Consider the following 22192-nt stretch of genomic DNA (forward strand, 5'->3'; position numbering starts at 1 on the left):
TAAAATAGAGTGCATTCTTTGCAGGTGGGTATGTAACAGTCAAGTGGGTAAATAATAGTAGGTGTTCTTTCTTTTGAACTTGAAGTAGGTAATGTAATTTCTTATTCCGTTTATCGACACCATTATATTTCGGGAATGCAGGATGATGTGCGGGTCCTTGTGGCATAACTGAGAGCAGCCCATGTGATCGAGTCTGCCCGCTGGGCCATGTGGTTGAAGTTTCTGTTTTTGCCAGGCCCCAGATCTACCTGCCCCTCGTTTCTAGGTCAGGATCCTTTTTTATTTTGGTCAACATACACCTCAAGTCATGATTTTTGCCTTGGAATCAAAAGAAACCTGTGCGTTGATGTCTTTCTTTTTTTTCCTTACGCCTACAAGTTCTCATCAACGTTGAAGTTTCTGGTTTTTTAAACCCTGTAGTACTGTGGGCTGAAATAGTTTATTCTGGTTTTTTTTTTTTTGAAGTCTTCTTTTTCCCCAACCAGTACACTAGGAATCACATTCCTGTTTCCTAGTCTTGGCTATCTACCTCGCAGGAGGTTACAACATAAGCATACTCAGGATTCATATTTAACCTCCATCCTGATGTTCTGTGACACAGTTCACGATCCCTGGAGTTGCGGGCCCTTTTTCACCCAGAGTAAATCTGAGCCGTGGGTCGCTTGTAGCAGACGCTCTGCAGGGATAACATGCCAGGACATGCTGGTCCTGCTGCTGCTCAGTCCCTGCCAGTTGTGCGGTCAGGTCTCCGCTCAGCTGCTGCCGTCGCTCTCCTGAGCTGGACACGCTTAGCCCCCCGCCAGCTCTCCCACGGGAGCTGTGGGCATGAGGGGAATAGTCCAGGTGGTGGCCTTTCTACCCCCTTCACCGGCCTGCTGCAGACTTCTCTTTTATAGAAACTCAGAATCTCACAGAAAAGCAGATCAAGCCAAAAAAAATAACAAATTCTTTTCACAATACATTCATGATGATCCATGTCTACTTTGAAATAACCGTCTAACCCAATGAATAATGTATTTGGACATTTTCGTGTTTGTTTTAAGATGTTATTGATTTATTTATTTGAGAGATGGAGAGAGCACCAGCGGGGGTGGGGGAGGGGCAGAGGGAGAAGCAGGCTCCCCGCTGAGCAGGGAGCCCCATGTGGGACTCGATCCCAGGACCCTGAGATCATGACCTGAACCACCCAGGCGCCCCTGGACATTTTCATCTTGTACTTTTTTTTTTTTTAGTAATCTTTGATATGTTTTTGCTTACCTAATGAACATGGTTTATATCAAATAAACTTAAGCATAAAGGTATTTTCTAATTTTTCCAAATGTAAGCTACTATTCTCATATATATTTTTCCGTGCTTTGAAAGTAAGGCTCTAAAGGACATAACTGATTCACAGAAGAAATGCAAATGACAAAATATCCCACCTCATAATTATGGAAGAAATGAAGAATTAGAGGTGCCTGGGTGGCTCAGTCAGCTAAGCGTCTGCCTTAGGTTCATGTCATGATCCCAGGGTCCTGGGACCAAGCCCCGTGTTGGGCTCCCTGCTCAGCAGGGAACCTGCTTCTCCTCCAGCCCCTTCCCCTGCTCGTGCTTTCTCTCCCTCTCTCTCTCTCAAATAAATAAAATCTTAAATAAATTTTTTATCCCAAAACTGGAAAGTTTTAAAAAGAAATGATTATAGCCAGTGTTGGCAAAGAGTGGGGGTAGATGAGTTCCTATAGTTAGATGGAAATGTTAGTTTGCTGTGAGCTTTCTTGAGAGAAATTTAGAAATACAAAGACCCAAATGTACTTTGGCCCAATGTTTCGTTTTGTTTTAATTTTTAATCCCGTTGTAAGGAAATAGTGATATTCAAATTGTATGTGTAAGGCTGTTAGAAATATTTTAATAATAGGAAACCGTGGAAACCAACCTTAGTATTCATCACTAAGGTTGAAGTGGTATTTAAAGGTTATAAATAGCCAATAAAAATACACTGAAGAGTATTCATTGACATGTAATATTGTCTGTAACAAGGGAGAAGCAGGATACAAAGTGGTACGTGTCCCATGAACCCTCAGCACACCCTCTCTGCTTCTGAAAAACAACATAGCACCGTATTGAAAGTAGCTCTCCATAGGTATTGGACTTATAGGTGGTATGTTTTTTTAAAAATTTATTTATTGAGGGGCACCTGGGTGGCTCAGTCGCTTAAGCAGCTGCCTTCGGCTCAGGTCATGATCCTGGGGTCCTGGGATCGAGCCCCACGTCTGGCTCCCTGCTCGGCAGAGAGCCTGCTTCTCCCTCTCCCTCTGCCTACCACTCTGCCTACTTGTGCTCTCTCTCTGTCAAATAAATAAAATCTTTAAAAAAAAAAAAAATTTTATTTGTTGAGAGAGCTCACACATGCTTGCACACAGGGTGGGGAGGAAGAGGGAGAGAATCTCAAGCAGACTTCATGTTGAGCGAGGAGCTGGACACAGGGCTCGATCCCATGACCCTTAGATCATGACCTGAGCCAAAACCAAGAGTTGGATGCTTAACTGACTGAGCCATCCAGGTGTCCTGATATTTTTTTTTATAGATAAGTTTTAAAATGCTCTTCTGTGCTTTTTAGATTTTCGGTATAGAAAATACATATTAAAATATGGGGCGCTTGGGTGGCTCAGTCGTTAAGCATCTGCCTTCGGCTCAGGTCATGATCCCGGGGTCCTGCGATTGAGCCCCGCATCGGGCTCCCTGCTAGGCCGGGAGCCTGCTTCTCCCTCTCCCACTCCCCGTGCTTGTGTTCACTCTCTAGTGGTTTCTCTCTGTCAAATAAATAAATAAAATCTTTAAAAAAAAAATAAAATACAGTTTATTATTTGTTTTCATTATGCAAATATAGGTCCTAGTTATACTTACTTGTAAAATGCTGCCTTTCACTACTGACCTTATAAAAATAGTTTTTAGGATTGACAAATTGTATTTATCTTTGAGAGAGAACCCACAGAAATTATATTGCATATAGTTGCCACTAGAAGCAATTTTTTTGTTTATTAGTATAAACATGATATGTTCAGGTTTTTTCCTTCTAAATTTTGAAGATTTATTTATTATTTTGAGAGACAGACAGCTCGCGCATGAGCAGGGGGAGGGGCAGAGAGAATCTTGAAGCAGACTCCCCGCTGAGCGTGGAGCCGGACGCCAAGCTCGGTCTCAGGATGAGCCAAAATCAAGAGTCAGACACTAAACCAACCGAGCCACTCAGACGCCTCTCCTTCTAAATTTGATTCATAGTACACCTCGAGCATTTTCAAGCATATTTATGTTAATCGCAGTCAGTTGCAGGCAGACATTGCTTTTGAAATAGACTGTGGATGTGGATTTGCTTTATATGGGATATCCCTTTTCAGAACCATACCTAACAACAGCCTAGTGAGAACACGCTTCTCTTACAATTTTACAGACCAACTCTACCAAATGGTAGGTGGTCTCGGGGCTCTTGCATATTTGTACAGGTGATACGTGTGTTGACATGTGAAGATAGAAAGTATTTTTAATGCAACTTCTAGTGTAGTCTTTCCAAATGATTTTAATACAAGTTAATTGTTTAAAATTCCATTGTAAGTTCCAGTTGGGTGAGAAGTAGTGGAAAAGAGTTCAGTTTTGCTTCTTTAGTTGAATTGACTTCTCTTTTAGAAAATGAAAATGGTTTGAGTTTGGTGGTAACTAAAAGTCGTGGAGTGATTCCCCATATGTGTTTGCTTTAAGTGGAAGGCATGGTGCTGGGTGGGGGGGAATCACTGGAGTCACCCACCTTTCCCCGAAGCGCCAGCAGTCCTCCCCTTGTCTTACAGCGGGATGTGTGCGGACCACTCCTGCAGGGGGAGACGAGCCATCCCTACAGTCCCTGCAGCAGGGAAGGGCTGGAAACATCTGCAGGAAAGTGCGCACGTGGGGAGCTTTGCCTCAGACCCCTTTGCATCCGATGTGACCCCTTTCAGTGACTCTTCCCTACCAGTCCTGCAAAAGTATGCCTTGGCAGATGATTGAACAGATCTGGGGCGACGGAAGAGTTGTACGGCCTATTTGGGAGACAGAACCAGGCTTGGCTCTTTAACGCAAGCTGCCACACCACCTACCACTTACCGGCCTGCCGGCGCTGAGAGGCCTGGACAGACCACCGAGTGAGAGGCCCGTGTCTGCTCGGGTCCTCAGCTGTTTTCTGCCCAAAGGCTGTGTTGCCAAAGAAACTCCAGAGAGCTTTTTGAAAAGACTCTCAAAAGTTATAAAAGCCAAATATGTGTGTTTGTTAGACTCTGGCTGCCTTAGTATAAAACAGCTTACCAACTGACTCCTAAATGGAGCTTCTATTTTGTTACCTTTTAGATTTTTAGTTTATTTTTACCTCTTGATGGTTTCCTCTTAATTCCTATATTTAGTTTATCCTCATAGTCTATTTTAGTTGTTTTTGGTTTAAAAATAATTTTAGATGTGACCCATTTTCTTCTAAATACTGGTCATCTTTTGTTTTTATACTCTTCATCTAAAGTAAGTGACGTATTAATACGAAGTTATGCGTGTGTTAGAACAGCGGGTGGTAAGTGTAGTCTCTGGAAGCAAAGCGACAGAAGGAGCCCCACTTCATGAAGCAAGAAAGCATCTGGAAACCTGAGGGCTGTGGTTTCCCCACAGCAGGAAAAAAACACACCCAGTCATTGAGGAGTGAGTGCATCCATTTTAGAGTCCTTCTTTCGATATGGATTATTCTCCCTTCCAGATGCTGCACTCGAAATACTCCAGCAGTGTCTTTCCTCACGTCTGATTCCAGGGTGACTCAAGGAAGGACTAGCTCCCCTGGATAGAAGACTTCTCTCCAGCAGCTTCTGATACACACGAAGAATCTGCTTTTTCCTTTTCTGATAACATTTCCCCACATATTACAGTTGATTCAAAGCTAAGATAAAAAAAAATGCAAACTGAAGATTGTGTGTTGTCAGAGCTATATAAAGTCTGTTTAGGGGGGTGGGCTATGGTTCTTGTCTTTCTGCTGACTCAGCCTTGATTCAAAGCACCATCCATGCCATTTTTTTGGTAAGAGGTGGTTTGCTGCTCCCTCAAAAGTATACGCCTAGGGGCACCTGGATGGTGTAGTTGATTAAACGTCCAACTCTTGGCTTCTGCTCAGGTCATGATCTCAGTCAGGGTCATGAGATGGAGCCCCGCATCAGACTCTGCGCTCAGCTGGGAGTTTGCTTGAGGATTCTCTCTCCATCCTCTGCACCCCCCTTTCCTTCCCTCTCTTAAAAAAAAAAAAAAAAGGATACACCTATTATTATCTTCCGTATCAGCTTTGTGTCTGTTTCCTCTTCATGAATACAGCAAGTAGGGGTTCCCTAGGCCAGCAGTTTCCATGAAGAATAGCCGGGCTTTAGGCTGAAGTCTTCCACAATTGGACACAACCACTCTTTGTGGATTACAACTACCTGTAGGAAAAACTATGTGAACCCAAGAGTAGATCTATTTGGGAGGTTTTTAAAATGGAATTTTTGTTTTTCAGATCAATAATCCTTTTGTAAAATTTAGAAGTCCAAAACGCATGGTGAAAAGTCCACCTCCTTTCCTTCCATCTTCCATTTGAGTCTGGGCATACCAGGGGTCCCTGTAGCTGCTTTCTTGGGCACATCTCTCTGTTACCTGTGCACGGGCACGGGCACCCACACACACACACAAAACGGATGGATGTTTATATTAACTTAAAAATCACCTTTAACACAAACAAATCCTCAATTGTAAGTAAACATGTATCTGTGTTACTTTGTGCAAATGGTTCGCTGGTAATTGATCCTTACAGAGAACTTGCTCTAAGCCATCCCCGTGAGGGGACAGAGATGGTCTGAGTGCACCCCATTTGAGCTTACAGCTAACCACTTATAGCTGTTCCTGTGTCATCTGGAGACAAGCATCTTCGTTAGAGACAACGGAAAAATTTATTTTCCTTTTCCTCTGTTACTCTGATAATATTTGTACTTTAGTCAGAATTAGGAATCAGCCGAACAGTTGGTTGAGTTACCCGAATGCTGTTAGAAATGCTGAAGATAATACTCTGAAATCAAAATTACTTTTGGCAGATAGTCCTCCAAATGTGTAGTATATTTTTTTCTGTAATTCATATGTAGGTCACTTTGTTTAGGTAAATTGTAGGATTCTGGCTCAGATGTTATGATTTTGTACCCTGTTTTATTTTCCTGTTCTGTAGATATGTATTCTGGCTTATTTTTTTTATTTTATTTTTCTGTTATGTTTCAGGTATTCTTATATGTTATTTCAAATGCCTAATGAAATGGAAGATGATGGTGCACATGGGGTGTGTGTGATGGAATATTTATGATGGGATATTTTGATGGTCTCATTTCGTTAATTACAAAATCTATAATGAGTAGTGCAGACAGGTAATACTGCATAGGAGATAGGAGGGAGAAAGATTTTGACCCTGGCAAAGTTGGAGAGTTCACGAACCAGTATAATTTAAGTGGACTTCAAAGGATGACTATAGATATGGAGAAAAGAAGGGATAAAAGTCTTGCCGAGTTTGGTTGGAGGGAGAAAGATGGATGAGAAAGCAGGAAATAGCACTTGGACATGGCATTGGCCAGCTTGAATTGTAATGTAAAAGTAACTCGATGAATTGGTGAGTTTAACTGGCTTGGATAAATGGATGATGCCACATTTTAGTGAACCTTGAAAACCAGGTAAGTGAGTTTGTACATGTTTTACTGTTTTGATTTTGGAAGTGTAGGTTCTATAGAGTTTAGATATATGACTTGAGAATTAATGACTTGATATCAACAAATTTTAGGAGGCTTAATCTGGAAACCATATGGGACTAAAACAAGAAGTCAAAGACAGCAAGAGACCAGCTTGGTCTTAATAGCAATAATCCATGCGGGATAGTGCCTAAGTTCTGAACTAGGGCAGTGGCAATGGAAATAGGAAACAAAAGGAGCCAATTTCTGGGCTTCTGGTTACAGATGAAAATTACGTTTTGACTTTCCCATTTGTTACATCACTAAAATGATAGTAAAAGAACTTTAAGATCAACAAAGACGAAGGATGGAAGAGAATAAACACCGTAGGTGAGAATTCAACAAATTTCTTTTGAGAAAAAAAAAAAAGTGTACTTAACTCTGATGAGCCCTGGGTGTTGTAATATAAGTGAATCACTAAATTCTACACTTGAAACTATTACACTGTATGTTAACTAACTGGAATTTAAATAAAAACTTGAAAAAGGAAAAAAAAGTTTTGGAAGTTGAAAGGCCGAGGAGGCAGCGTACTGATTACCAGGCCGTGGGAACCTTGGTTTAGAGGTGCTCAGAGGCAGACGTGGCGGGAAAGCCACTGTTCCCGCAGGGCTGGAGAGGCTCAGGATCGGAAGCCTCCGGTGTGGCAGGAGGTAGTGTGAGACGGGCCAGTGCTGGGGAGATGAGGAAGAGATCCCAAATCTGTAAAATTAAAAGCCCATCATCTGCCTCTACTCCCAAGTACAGAACAGTTGGCAGCCAAGAGCGAATGTCCCTGGCATACAACTTGTTGCTTGTATTTAGAATACATTGAGTGGGACCGTGTCAGAAGACAGGAGGCTTAGAGGTCGGCGTAAGTAGGAACTATCAACACTGGCTACAATAGAAAGCATCTGGAGTGATGAGTCCCCAGTTACCTATCAAAATCCTGGTGGCGAAGCTGGAGACCAAACAGTTCTCTGGAACAATGAATGGCCCTGAAAAGCCAATCCATTTATCAGCCTGAGAGGAGGCAGCAGTGAAGCTGGGGCCCAGCAGTCTCACACACGCCAGTGGCATTTCCAGTGGGTATTTCAGTACCTTACCGTGATGAGTACTAAGGAGTAGTAGTCGTGTGAAATAACAGGATCAACAAACAGAACAAAAGGGAACAAGAGAAGCTGATGATACAGGGAACAGAAGAAAAACGTTTAGAAGTTAGCATTGTCAGATAGAAGAAGCTTCTTATTACAGTAGTAAATTAGGGACAGGATGCCATAAAGAAAGACCTCATGGTTCAAATGATAACTCAGATTTTAAAAAGAAAAGTAATAGAGCTAGAAGAATAGCAGAAAGTGAAATAAAAGGGCACGAAGCTTTGGAGACTGAGAACTACCCAAGAGGCCTAATGTCTGACTGTTAGAAATTCTGGAGAAAAACAGAAGAGGTGATATATATTTTTTTTAATTTGTGATATCTTTCTATAAAGAGAATATAAAATCATTTCTCAGAACTGAAGATGCGAAAATTCTAATGCGCAAGATAATGAGAAGATCAATACCAGGAACAAATTTAGGAAATCTCTGTGTACAGAGAATTAAGAGATAACCACTAACCTGTGGATGGAATTTAAGGGAGCAGGATAAAGTTCCGGAATTAGTATTGTCCAGTTGGTCTAGAGAGCAGCCAGTCTGTATTGGAGCTGAAAGACCAGGGACCCATCGTGAATGTTGCCAGGATTAAAACCATGGGTACCATGAGTGAAGAAACACTTTAAATTACCAAGAGCAGCATATGGGACATACCAAAAGCCCTCAGCTGTCCTTCACAGAGGCACAGTTATGGAAGAGCCAAATAATCTAGCATCTTCTTCCTTTGTATGGTATCATAGAGTTGTAGGGGTTCTTTCTGTATTTAGGGCACCAGTATTTTGTCACATAGGTTTTGCTAATGTTTCTCCCAGTCCAAGGCTTGCTGTTCCTTTTCTTAATGGTGTCTTTGGATGAACAGGTGTTTTTTATTTTGAGGAAACCAAATTTAATTTTTTTTTTTTTTTTGACAGTTACTGCTTTCTGGGACCTCTAAGAAACCTTTCCCTAGGTCACAAAGATAATGTGTTTTCCTCATAAAGTTTCATGGTTTGGGCTTTTACATTTAGACCTAGAATCCGCCCTGAATTAACTTTTGTATATGGTGTGAGATAGGCTTGAGGTTAATTTTTCCACCATATGGACATCCATTTTTAAATCAGCCTCATTTATAGAAAAGACTTATCCCCAATAGATTGCTTTGGGGCCTTTGTTAAAATTAAGTGAGAGTGTAAGTATGGTTCTATTTCTAGATTTTTGTTTCGTTGATCTATATATCCATCTTACAAGACCAGTGCTCTAACACCTGAGCTATGGAGCCATATATATCCATCTTAAAGGAATGTTATCTTACTACTTGGTTTGTGTTTTGTGAAATATTTTTGCATCTGTGTTCATGTGGGATATTGACTGCTATTTTCATTTTTTGTTTCTTGATTACCATCACATGATGAAAATTCTTGGGAAGTCACGTAGTGTGTCTTCCAACTTTGTCTCCGCTCCACCAATTATTGGAGGTCCTTTGCATTTCTCTATAAATTTTATATTTAGTTTGTTGACTTCTACTCTAAAAACTGCCAGGATTAAGATTAGGATTGTATTGGGGCACCTGGGTGGCTCAGTCGTTAAGCGTCTGCCTTCGGCTCAGGTCATGATCCCAGCGTCCTGGGATCGAATCCCACATCGGGCTCTCTGCTCAGCGGGAAGCCTGCTTCTCCCTCTCCCACTCCCCCTGCTTGTGTTCCTGCTCTCTCTCTCTCTCTCTCTGTCAAATAAATAAATAAAATCTTTAAAAAAAAAAAATTAGGATTGCATTGAATTTTTTAATAATTTTATTGAGATAATGATTCACATGCCTAACAATTCATCCATTTAAGTGGTTTTTCAGTGGTTTTTAATATATTCAGATGTGCTCAACTGTCACTACAGAAAACTTTAGAACCATTTTCATTACCTCACAAACCCTATACCCTTTAGTTACCATCCCTTACTCTCTCCACCCTTAGTAATCTTTCTGTCTGTAAATCTGTCTTTTTTTTTTAGATTTTTTTTTTTTTTTAATTTATTTATTTGACAGAGAGAGACAGAGAGGGAACACAAGCAGGGGGAGTGGGAGAGGGAGAAGCAGGCTCCTGGCAGGGCAGGGAGCCCGATGCGGGGCTCGATCCCAGGACCCTGGGACCACGACCCGAGCCGAAGGCAGACACTTAACGACTGAGCCACCAGGTGCCCCTGTAAATCTGTCTTAATAGATTTGTCTATTACATTTTGGGTAAATGTAATCCTATAATATGTGGTTTTATGGGCAGAATTGTGTATCCCCCAAATTTATATGTTTAAGCCCTAACCTCAAAGTTTGGGCCTTTGGGGGAATAGTTAAGGTTAAGTGAGATCCTAAGGTGGGCCCTAAGCCTATAAAGTTGGTGTCCTCAAGAGGAAGAGACCCCAGAGAGTGCTATCTCCAAGCAGGAACAGAGGAAAGGCATGTGAGGAGACAGGGAGAGGCAGCCATCTGCAGGCCAGGAAGAGCGACCTCACCAGGAACCAACCCTGATGGCACCTTGATCTTGGACTTCCAGCCTCCAGAACTGTGAGAAATTAAATTTCTGTTGTTTAAGCCCCCCAGTCTGTCGTATTTGGTTATAGCAGCCTGAGCAGACTAATCCCCGTGGTCTCCTGTGACTACCATCTTCCATTTACCATAATGTTTTCAAGTTTCCCCCATGTTATAACATATATCAATATTTCATTCATGTTTATGACTGTACGATACTGTGCCAGATGGATACACATTTTGTTCACCCATTAGTTAATGGACATTTGGGTTGTTTCTGCCTCTTTGCTATTGCGAATAGTGCTGCTCTAAATATCTGTGAACAAGTGTTTGTATGGACATAATGTTTTCATACTCTTGGGTAGATACCCAGAAGCGGAATTTCTGGGTCACATGGGAGCTCTGTGTTTAAGCATTGTGCATAACTGTTTCCCAAAGTGGCCATACCGTTTTACTTTCCCACCAGCTGCGTGTGAGGGTTCCAGTTTATCCACATCCTGACCAACATTTGGTATTGTCTTTTTGATTCTAGCCATCCTAATGGGTATGAAGTGTTATCATTGTGGTTTTGACTTATGTTTCCCTGATGACTAATGATGTGTCAATTGGCGGTTTTTATACCTTGCTTAAAAAAATGTCAGTTAAGATTCTTTGCCCATTTTTTTAATTGGGTTGTCTTTTTATTGAATTGTAAGGGTTTTTTTTATACTAAACAAATATTTATCAGATATATGATTTATAAATATTTTCTCCCATTCTGTGGATTGACTTTTCTTTTTCTTGATTGGACTTTGATGCAAAAGTTTTAAATGTTGATGAAGTCCAATTCATTGATTTTTTTTTTTTCCTTTGGTTGCTTATCCTTTTGTTGTGATGTCTAAGAATCCCTTGTTAAATCCAAGCTCATAATTTAGTCTTATGCTTTCTTCTACGTGGTTTATAGTTTTAGCGTACACATTTAGGTCTTTGATCCATTTTGAGTTTCTATGGTGTGAGGTGCAAGGTTGAAAATTCATTCGTGTGTGCCTGTCTTAGTTGTCCCAGCACAAGTCTTTGAAAGGCCGTTTTCCCCCATTGACAGGTGTTGGCACCTTTGTCGAAAATCATTGTCCACACACACGTGGATTTATTTCTGGATTCTCTGTTCTGTTCCACTGATCAAAATGTCTATCGTTTCCAGTACCTCTCTGTCTTGATGACTACGGTTTGTAGAAGGTTTTGAAATCTTGAAGTATGAGTACTCCAACTATGTTTTTTCAAGATTGTTTTGGGTTTCCTTGGAATTGCATACGAATTTTAGAATCAGCTTGTCACTTCCTACAGAGAAACCAACTGGGATGCTGATGGGGATTGCATTGGATATGTCTATCAATTTAGGGAGTGTTACCATAGTGTCCTCCTACCTTTTCTAGTGTAAGTATTTGAAGGTACAAATTTCTCGAAAGAATTTTTACCTTTGTTCCACAAATTTTGGTATATTTTATTTTCATTATTATTTAGTTCAAAACATTTTATAATTTTCCTTGTTATTTCTTTTTTGACTCTTAAATTATAGAGAAATGTTTAGTGGGAAATAGTTGGGGATTTCCAGGGCAGCTCATTGTTACTGATGTCGAATTTAATTCCATTTTGGTCAGAGAACAAACTCTGTATGATATCAGTCCTTTAAAATGTATCAAGGGCCATTTTAATGGCCCAGAAAATAGCCTGTTTGATGAGCATTATCATGGACTGTTGAAAAGGATATGGATTCATTGGGTGTAGACCGTGGTGTGCTGGAGCACGATTGTGTCAGCTTGTGGGGGAGGGTTGTGTGCTTCTCTCCCCGAGTCCGTGCGCACTCGTGTCATGTTAGTAGCTTGAAATCGGCTGTGGTGGAAGTGTTATGCCAGATTTTGTTTTGTGTATTTTGAAGCTCTATGAGGAGAATATACATTTATGATTATCTTTCTAATAAATTGACCCTTTTATTATTATGAAATGTCCCTCTTATCTCTGCTAGTATTTCCTTGAAGTCTCTTTTGTCTGGTACTACTTTAGTCTCTTTAGCCTTTTTATGCCTAGAGTTTGCATGATAATATTTTCCGGTCTGTTTACTTCAACTTCTCTGTGTCTTAAATTGTTTCTCTGGTAACAGCATATAGAGTGGTCCTGCTATTTGTCCCTTCCAATCATCCCTGTCTTTTGATTGTAGGTTTTAGTCTATTTTAAGTATTAATAGGTTGATTTTTAGGTCTACCATTTTATTTTTTTCTGCTCTTTAAAAAAATTTCTTTGTTCCTACTTTCCTCCCTTCGGGTTATTTGAAATTGCTTAGAATTACATTTTAATGTGTCTGTTGGCTTGTTAGCTATTCCTCTGAGGTTGTGTGTATGTGTTACTGCTTTAGGGATTACAACATACTTTTTTTTCTTTTTTAACCACAGTAGACTCTTCAATAACATGGGTTTGCACTATGTGGGTCAACTTACACTCAGATTTTTTCAATAAATACGGTATTTCAGTGTAGTTTCTCTTTATGATTTTCTTTTCTCTAGCTTACTTATTTTAAGAATACAGCATATAATACATGTAACATGCAAAATGTGTGCTAATTGACCGTTTATGTTTTCAGTAAGGCTTCCCGTCAACACTAGACTGTTAGTAGTTACATTTGAGGGGAGTCAGAAGTTATATGTGGATTTTTGACTACATGGAGGGTCAACACCCTCAACCCTCTCATTGTTCAAGGGTGAACTATATTTTGAGTTAATATTGTAGGAGGTCAGAGAATGTAGAAACCTTTTAACTGTAGAGTTACATCTTTATTATTATATCTACATATGCTTTAAAACCCACAAGACAATATTACAAGTTTTTGTTTTAAACCATCCTTTGTATTTTAAAGAATTAAGAAAAAAAATCTTTTATACTTATCAGATATTTCCTGTTTCTAATGCTTTTCATTCCTTTCTGAAGATCTAAGGTTCCATGTTGTATTCTCTTCCCCCTGAAATGCAAGTGTGTACTATGTGAAGTCTCTTAGTTTTACTTTATTGGAAAACACCTTTATTTCACCTTCATTTTTGGAGAATGCTTTTACTGGAAAAAGAATTTGGATTGATAGGCATTTCTTTTTTCTTTCTTTCAACATTGAAAGATGATGTTAACTACTCTGTCTTCTGGCCTTTCTCGTTTTTGATGAAAATTTAGTGGTAATTTGAATTCTTTTTTGGTATGTTACAAGTAGCTTTTCCCTGTCGGCCTTCAAGATTTTTTTCTCCCTTTTGGTTTTCAGCAGTTTATTTTCGTTTTCTTTCTCTCTCCAGAATTGATCATTTTTGTTGGTGTCTCTGCATGAGTCTTACCGCCATTCCGCTCTCAAGCCCATCCAATAATTTATTCTAGATAATATAACATTCAGTTCTAGAATTTTTTTTGTAGTTCCTATTTTTTACTGCAGTTGATGTTCATTTATTATATACATGTTTCCCCTTATCTTCTTGATTGTAGCTGTTGTGGGTGCTCTACATTGTCTCCTAATTCCAACATTTGGGTTATCTCCAGGTTGGTCTTTTGATGATCTCTCCTCTTGAGAGTGGGTCTTATTTTCTTGTTTTGTTTTGTTTATATCAACAAACTTGGATTAGGCCATCGCCTTCTTCCATGACTAGAACACCCTTCAGTATAAACTTCTTTGGGTTGTTCTCTGGTGTCTTCAGACAATTGGTTTTATATTTCTTCCAGTTTGTAGTTGCTCTCTGCCCGAGATGCAGTTAGATATACTGGTCCCAGCCGCAGAACCAGGTTAAAGTACAACGTAAAGTTTCCATGTCGACTAATGTAGGCCCCACAGGGATGTGAGTATCGGGTTGCAGGCAGATCAGAGGTAGGGGTTGCATTGAGCTATGTTTTCTGTCAGCAGAATTTCAGTAACTTATGCAAAGGTTGATTGGTCAAAGAACAGTCCAGGCATATGATTTGAAGATATGTACATATCCGCCCGGACAAGTCACCCTCTAAATCAAAAAACAGTTAAGAGTGGTTGCTACTGTGGGTGGGGGAGGGTGAACCACAGCACTCTTGCTTTTTATTATAACTTTTTCTGCATTCCTTCCCTAACTTAGATATAAGTTGTTAGAAGAAAACTCAAGTTTTAGCAAGCAGGAGCCTAACCACTACCATCCGTAGCCTCTGCTGACTGCTTTCCACGCCTGACGGAGCAGTGGGGAGGGTCATCCTAATTTGGGAACATATGTGGAGTTAAACTCGGGGTAGAAACTTTAAAACAGCTTCTAAGAGGTTTCCTTTCCACTACAGTTGTGCCTTTTGGTTTGTCCCGTGAAGCCTGGGGTTCCTTGCCTTGTGTCCAGGTCCTCTTTGAGGAGGTGGGGCGGGGAGGAAAGAATGGTGGGGGGAGAGTGTGTTCTCAGTGCACTGGCCTTTCCTCTGGAAAGAGTACTTGGTGAATAAGAAAGAATTCTGTGCCTAAAAGGTTTTTTTAAACCCCAGGCCTGCTCTTCAGAAGGAACAGCTATTAAAGTCCAGAGAGATGCCTGGCTGGCTCAGTTGAAAGAGCATGTGACTTGATCGCAGGGTTGTGAGATCAGGCCCCACATTGGGTGGAGAGATTATTTAAATAAAAACTTAAAATAAAGTCCAAACAGATACGTCATCTTTTATCTCCATGCCCAAAGGGACCAGACTAAGATGCAGTTATTCTAAGTTGCCCTTTCATTTATTGGTGTCTTTTTAATATATTTTAATATCGGTCTGTGAATGTACCACAGTTCATTGATTCTAGGTTTGGGGGGGTAGGTTCCAAGTGCATCCTCATGTGGGTGGCATGGTACCATAGTCAGTCAGATGTCAGTCATGACACAGTGGTCATTACCTGCACCTGCGGACTTGGCTGCACCCTGTTCTGTCAGCAAACCATTATGGACCTTCTGAAGAATCTGCCCTGAAAAAAACTTTTAAGAATTTTATTTTATTTATTTATTTGAGAGAGAGGGGAGAGAGGGAAAAGCAGACTGCCCACTGAGCAGGGAGCCCAACAGGAGGCTCGATCCCAGGACCCCAGGATCATGACCTAAGCCAAAGACAGACAGTCAACCAACTGAGCCACCCAGGTGCCCCTGAAAAAAACTTTCAATATCATGCAAGCTTAGGACCAAAACTTATAAAATGGGTGGGAGCCAGATGAGAAGGAAATCCTTGGTTCCTCTGTGGACATCTCTTGGGCAGTGGCTGACACACTTAGTGAGCCAGAGGATGGTGGTAGGTGGAAAACACCTCCTTAACAAGGGTCATTAAAGACTCAGCAGAGTAAAAGTGTGTGAAATCTTTTAGGAATGTCTCAAACAGTTCATTTAACTTTACTTACAAAGAGTGTTAGGATAAATCTGTTTAAGTCTAAACAGCTAATCTTTAAGTAAGTAAATATAAAAATTCCATCTAAGAATGTCATATTTTAATGGACAGCATTTTCTTAGTGGTACTTAAAGTAATGATATATTATGATTGGTGTCTTAGATGAAATTTGGTAAATACATTGCAGTTTTTATAACCACTCTATATTTTATGATATTGTTAAAAGCTGAGTACTGTATCCTCAGGTGAATCCAACAGTGTATTTAACTAATTCCCTATGTTTGCCAAGTAGATTGTTACAAGGTTTTTGCGATTGTGAACAATGCTGTGATAGTTTACTAACTGAGTATTTTTATACTTCTGTGATAATTTCCCCATGATAAATGCTTAAGAGTATAACTGCTGTATCAAAAGGAATGCACTTGAAGGCTTTCGAATATTTCCAAATTTTATTCCAGAAAAATCGTAATTGTGTATGCTCTGAAGCTCCCATTTTCCTGCACTTCAGCTGTCATTGGGCTTAATTTTTTTTTTAAGACCTTTGTTAATTTAATAGCTGGAGATGCATATATTGCCGTGAAATAGAAGTCAGTCTGGGGGCGCCTGGGTGGCTCAGTTGTTAAGCATCTGCCTTCGGCTCAGGTCCTGATCCCAGGGTCCCGGGATCAAGCCCCGCATCGGGCTCACTGCTCAGCAGAAAGCCTGCTTCTCCCTCTCCCACTCCCCCTGCTTGTGTTCCCTCTCTCTCTGTCAAATAAATAAATAAAATCTTAAAAATATATATATTAAAAAAAAAGTCTGAACAAGGTATCCTAAGAAATTTCTTGGAGGGGCGCCTAGGTGGCTCAGTCAGTTAAGCATCTGCCTTCAGCTCGGGTCATGATCCCAGGGTCCTGGGATCGAGCCCCACGGCGGGCTCCCTGCTCAGCTGGGAGCCTGCTTCTCCCTCTCCCTCTGCCTACCGCTCCCCCTGCTTGTGCGCTCTCTCTCTCTCTGTCAGGTGAATGGATGGAATCTTAAAAAAAAAGAAGAAAAGAAAGAAAGGAAAAATAGAAAAACCTTGTATTTGGGCAAGGAGGGGTGAAGCTGCTGTTTCCATGGGAATCTTCAGTGACAAGGTGAACTGGAAAAGTAATGGACTCACTCTGCCATGGAGGCAACTAGAAAGTAGTTTGAGCCAAGTTCTGGATGTGAGGGGAGTGGAGAACGTCTGTCTTGAGAATTTGTTACCTTGGGTTTGAGTTTGTATTACCAGCTTTTGGAGGGGATTTCCCCAAGCTGGGAAATTAAAGTTAGCAGAGGAGAGATTCCACGAGAACAAGTCACATAGAGTGAACGGCAGAATGGGAGCCCCAAGAACGTCGAACAAAAGGATCTTTAGAGGGTGCCTCTAAGTATGTGAAAACCGGTTACAAAAAGAATCAAAAATACAAAGGTACAAGACAGGAGAAATAAGACAGACTTTAAAAAGAAACTAGAAACTAGGAGAGGGAGGAAAAAAACCAGAAAATTCTATAGATGTAAAATAAAATGTTTAAAAGTAAACAGCAAATTTGACACAGGCTCTTTCAGAATCACTTAACTAGATGGAAAATCAAGAAAAACTAGAAAGTTTGGGCAAAGAGAAAGTGATGGAACAGAACTGAAGACATGAATTGAGGTATGGAAGGTGACATGAAAATGTTTGACATACATGTATTAGAAAATATGGGAACAGAAATATTTGAAGAGATGGCAACCCGAGAATTTTCCAGAACTGGTGAAAGGCAAAGTATGCATGTCAAATTTCAAGATAACCAAATAAAGTGCATTAACTCCAGAATGATGTAAAAACTACAGCAGAATAAGGAATCCATCAATCCAATAGAAAGAAAAGAAGAAAACAAAGTACAAACAAAAAAAAACAAGACGGTAAAAATTAATCCAAATAGCAATGTATAGAACAGTATGTAACAGTACATTTATATTTTGGTTTTATGATAAAACCAAACTTATCCATCAGAGACCGTCAGACTCCCAACATTTTTTTTCCAAGAGTGCATTTTGCTGTGGTTTGCAATAGACACACCAAGGCACAGAGATGTAAAAGTTGCAAATAAAGAAATGGAACAAATATATTTGAGGTAAATTCTAACCAGATAGGAGTAACCATACTGACATCTGATCCAGTGGACTTTCTAAGGCACTATTTTGAAGAGTAAACACAGTTACCTCCTAGTGATAAAAAGAACAAGTAATCAGTGATATTATTCAAAGTTTATACACTTGTTAACGGCCTCAAAATATATGACAGATATTTTAGAGACATATAAGAGAAACTGGCAAATCTATAATTAGGGAGATTTCCATAAAAAAATTCTCAATAATAAACAAATCACTAAGATTTGAAAAACAGAATTGACCAACTTGCTCTAATGGTTCCCTGTATCCAACAGTTAGAGAATGGACATTCTTTTCAAGCACATGTAAAGAAAACACATTCAGCTATAGCTCTTATCCCATTTTAAAGAAACTGTCAAAGTGGGCACCTGGGTGGCTCAGTTGGTTGGGCGACTGCTTTCGGCTCAGGTCATGATCCTGGAGTCCCGGGATCGAGTCCCGCATCGGGCTCCCTGCTCAGCAGGGAGTCTGCTTCTCCCTCTGACCCTCCCCCCTCTCATGCTCTCTCTATCTCATTCTCTCTCTCAAATAAATAAAATAAATAAAAAGAAAGAAAGAAACTGTCAAATAACATTCTCTGATTAATTCTAAAATGAAATTATGCGGTTTTTTTTTTTTTTTTTTTTTAAGATTTTATTTATTTGAGAGAGAGAGCATGAGAGGGAGGAGGGTCAGAGGGAGAAGCAGACTCCCTACTGAGCAGGGAGCCCGATGCGGGACTCGATCCCGGGACTCCAGGATCATGACCTGAGCCGAAGGCAGTCGCTTAACCAACTGAGCCACCCAGGCGCCCGAAATTATGCGGTTTTTAAAAGGTAAAAAAAAAAAAAAGTCACTTTGGAAATCTAAAAAATCCTAAATAACTCTTAAGCGAACTAATAATGGAAAAGAGAAAATACAACTGAACAGTAAGGAAAACCCATACATATCAGACCAGTTGATGTGAAGAAGAAAATCTGTAGTTTTAAATGCTTATATTAAAAGGAACAAAAATTACAAAGCTAACAGACCAAGGATTTCTAGAGAATAAAGAAGTACATTAAAAAGGAACAAAAAGGGCGCCTGGGTGGCTCAGTTGGTTAGGCGACTGCCTTTGGCTCAGGTCATGATCCTGGAGTCCCGGGATCGAGTCCCACATCAGGCTCCCTGCTCAGCAGGGAGTCTGCTTCTCCCTCTGACCCTCCTCCCTCTCATGCTCTCTGTCTCTCATTCTCTCTCTCGCAAATAAATTAAAAAAAAAAATAAAATAAAAAGGAACAAAAAAAATAGAGTAATAAAAATAAACCCTAAACTGGTTCTCTGAACGATTAATCATAAAAATATTTACATCACAGAACAGGTTTTTTAGAAGAGAAGACTGGACAAATGGACAGTGTAGTTGAAAACTTCGCTGAAACGGACAGTTTTCTAGAAGCAGCAATACCTAGAGTGGAGAAAGGATAGATCATGTCATACGTGGTTTGTGAATCATTGCATATCCATGCAGAGAAATATAAAATTATATTTCTTCTTATACGATTTTACTTTAGGGAGATAAGAAATCTCAGTGCAAAATCAGATGTAGAAGAAAATGCACTAGTACTGGTGCCTTAGCAGAGAAGAGGATTTCCTAAGAAAGTGTAAGCCATAGGAGAAAATCTGTGAAAATTTGATGATGACAGATTAAGAATTTCTCTTTATATGGTGCTTTCCATAAAAAAAAGTTAGGCTACCGACTACAAGAAGATAATAACTGGACAATATAATTGATAACAGTAGGGATTTTCACAGTAAACTGCCAAGTCAAAGAGAAAGCTCAGTATTTGTCAGTCTGTAATACTTATTACGTGCTTACATTTTTAAAGATGTTTTTCAGGCAAAATTCACCTACTGCAAAATGCAGAGATCTTAAGGGGATACTTTGAATTTTTTGACAGGTATATACGCCCAGGTAAACGGTATCCTACTCAAGATACAGAGAGTTCCCTGGAGCCCCTGATGGTCAGTCTTCACCCTCCAAGGAAGAAGAAATCACTCCTCATTTTTAGAAATCACTCCTCATTTCTATCAATAGATGAGTTTTGCCTGTTTGAGAACCTCCTATGAATGGAACCATACATATCTGGCTTTTTCCCTTCGACATGTTTTTAAGACTGATTTGTGATAGATGTATCAGCAGTTCATTTTTTTTTTTTTTAAGATTTTATTTATTTATTTGACAGAGAGAGACACAGCGAGAGAGGGAACACAAGGAGGGGGAGTGGGAGAGGGAGAAGCAGGCTTCCCGCTGAGCAGGGAGCCCGATGTGGGGCTCGATACCCGGACCCTGGGATCCTGACCTGAGCCGAAGGCAGACGCTTAACGACTGAGCCACCCAGGCACCCCAGCAGTTCATTTTTTAAACTGCTGAGTAGTATTCTGCTCCATGCGTCTTCCACCATTTGTGTAAGAAACTGCCAAATTTTTCCAAAGTGACTGTATCATGTTATACTCTCATCATCAATGTCTGAGCAAACTCTGTTTTTGAAAAGATTATGAGGGATAGGACAGAGAATATACGGGAGAGAAAATGAAAATGATAAATTCCTAAGCTGCTTAGTCTCCTTGTAATCATACAAATGCTGATGAAAACCATGACGAGCCATGATTCGGATGTAGGCAGTGAAATGCGTGCACCACTGGTGGCTGCCGGTGACTCGTGCACATCCGACAAGGTGTCATCAAGTGCATGGCGGCCCTCTCCTGTCACCTGCCAGTTCTGTACTGTGAGAAACTCAAACATGTATGTGAGGGAACTTGCTAGTACTGTTCTCTGCAGCTTTGTTTGTAAATGCCCCAAGTTGGAACCCACCAAGTAAGTGATCATTGGTGGGGTCCGTGGACAGGAAGATGGGTAATTTCTTGTAGCTCTGTACTGTATCCAGCGTTTGAGTATAGACGGAATAGTGATTTTGTGCACAGTTTCACAGCAAGCTATGAAGACATTCCCAGGAATGCTGTGCACCAAATCATGGGGCTGTTTGCCCCCAGGGAAAGTGGAAGGAGGAGTGGCATTAGGGAGGAACACTAAGCAGGTCTGTTGCAAAATCTGTCCTATTTAATTTCCTAAAAATTTGAGGTGGGATGTAGGTGGAATGAGACAAGCATGGGAATATGAGATTTGTCCAAACTGGATCATGAGTTTATGAGAGTTCACCGTGTGTTAAAATCTGCCATTCTTGTACATTTGAAACATTTAATAAAATGATTCATTGTTTTAAGGCATAGTTCTTTGATTACTGCTGAGGTTAAAGTTTTTTTGTTTTTTTTTTTCAGACTTGGCCATTAGTAGGTATTTTTTTCAGCTTTGGGATTTTCTCTTGGTACACTCTGCCCATGTTCCTGTGGAGGTTAACTTTTTCACATTGTTTTTAATTACTTTAATTGCTTAAAGATAGTAACTCATTGAAGATACCTTTTCCTGAAATATTTTCAAAATTTCAGATTAAGTGCTTTGATGACTTTGCTAAGAAAACCCTTCCCCAACCTTAGATCAGGAAAATGTCTGTGTGTATTTGTTTTATGGTTTCGGTTTGTATATTTTAATTCTTAATCCATTTGTGATGTATTTTGGAGTATGGAATATTTTTTGAAATCTCCTCTGTCTTTACCCACCGACTTGAAACAAATAGGCCAGAATATTTTGTCTTAGGGATTTTTCTTTCTGAATCAGTGTTGTTGTCTTTCAGTTAGCTTTAGCCCAGAAATACTGCCTGCAAACTGAAATAGTCTGAGTGGTTCTCTGCCTTAGCTGCCCTGTCTCCCATGCGCGGCAGCCCGCACAGCTGCTGTCTTTCTGTCTGTGTCTTCTGTGAGTCCCGCATCTCCAGCCCATCTCCAGCCCACCTCTAGCCCTCTTAGCCGTGCACAAGCCCTGCTGTCTGTGATTGGTTGGTTTTACACACCTGTGACTTTCTGTGGTAATAAGAGCTCGCTTGCACTGCCATTTCTTCTGCTTTTTGCCCTTCATCTGCAAAGCATAGCTTTAAATTCATTTATAAATAATTTTAAAATAAAGTTTTAGTTATTTTGATATAATGTATGCTTTTAGAAATACAGCTAGGCATCATAATAGACTATGGTTATAGCTTTTTGTTTTTCTTGAAGGAGGTAATTGCTTTTTTCTCTCATTTGGAACCTTTGTACCAGTTGCCAGTTCTCATGCCTTCTGATACACTCTCAGGACAATATCCCACAAGGTCAGTCACATGACATGATCTTAGAAGGTCCTGTGTTCCTTAGGCGACCTTCCTCAGAACGTTCCATCGTTCTCAGCA

The 22192-nt window shown here is 40.2% G+C and overlaps 1 protein-coding gene across 6 annotated transcripts in view; it reads left to right on the forward strand.

Annotated features, from left to right (window-relative positions):
- The window catches only part of CUL1 (cullin 1), a 100614-nt gene that overhangs the window by 36696 nt on the left and 41726 nt on the right, over positions 1-22192 (forward strand). The window lies entirely within an intron of this gene.

This window comes from Halichoerus grypus, chromosome 12, assembly GCF_964656455.1.
Source record: "Halichoerus grypus chromosome 12, mHalGry1.hap1.1, whole genome shotgun sequence".
Lineage (NCBI taxonomy): Eukaryota > Metazoa > Chordata > Mammalia > Carnivora > Phocidae > Halichoerus > Halichoerus grypus.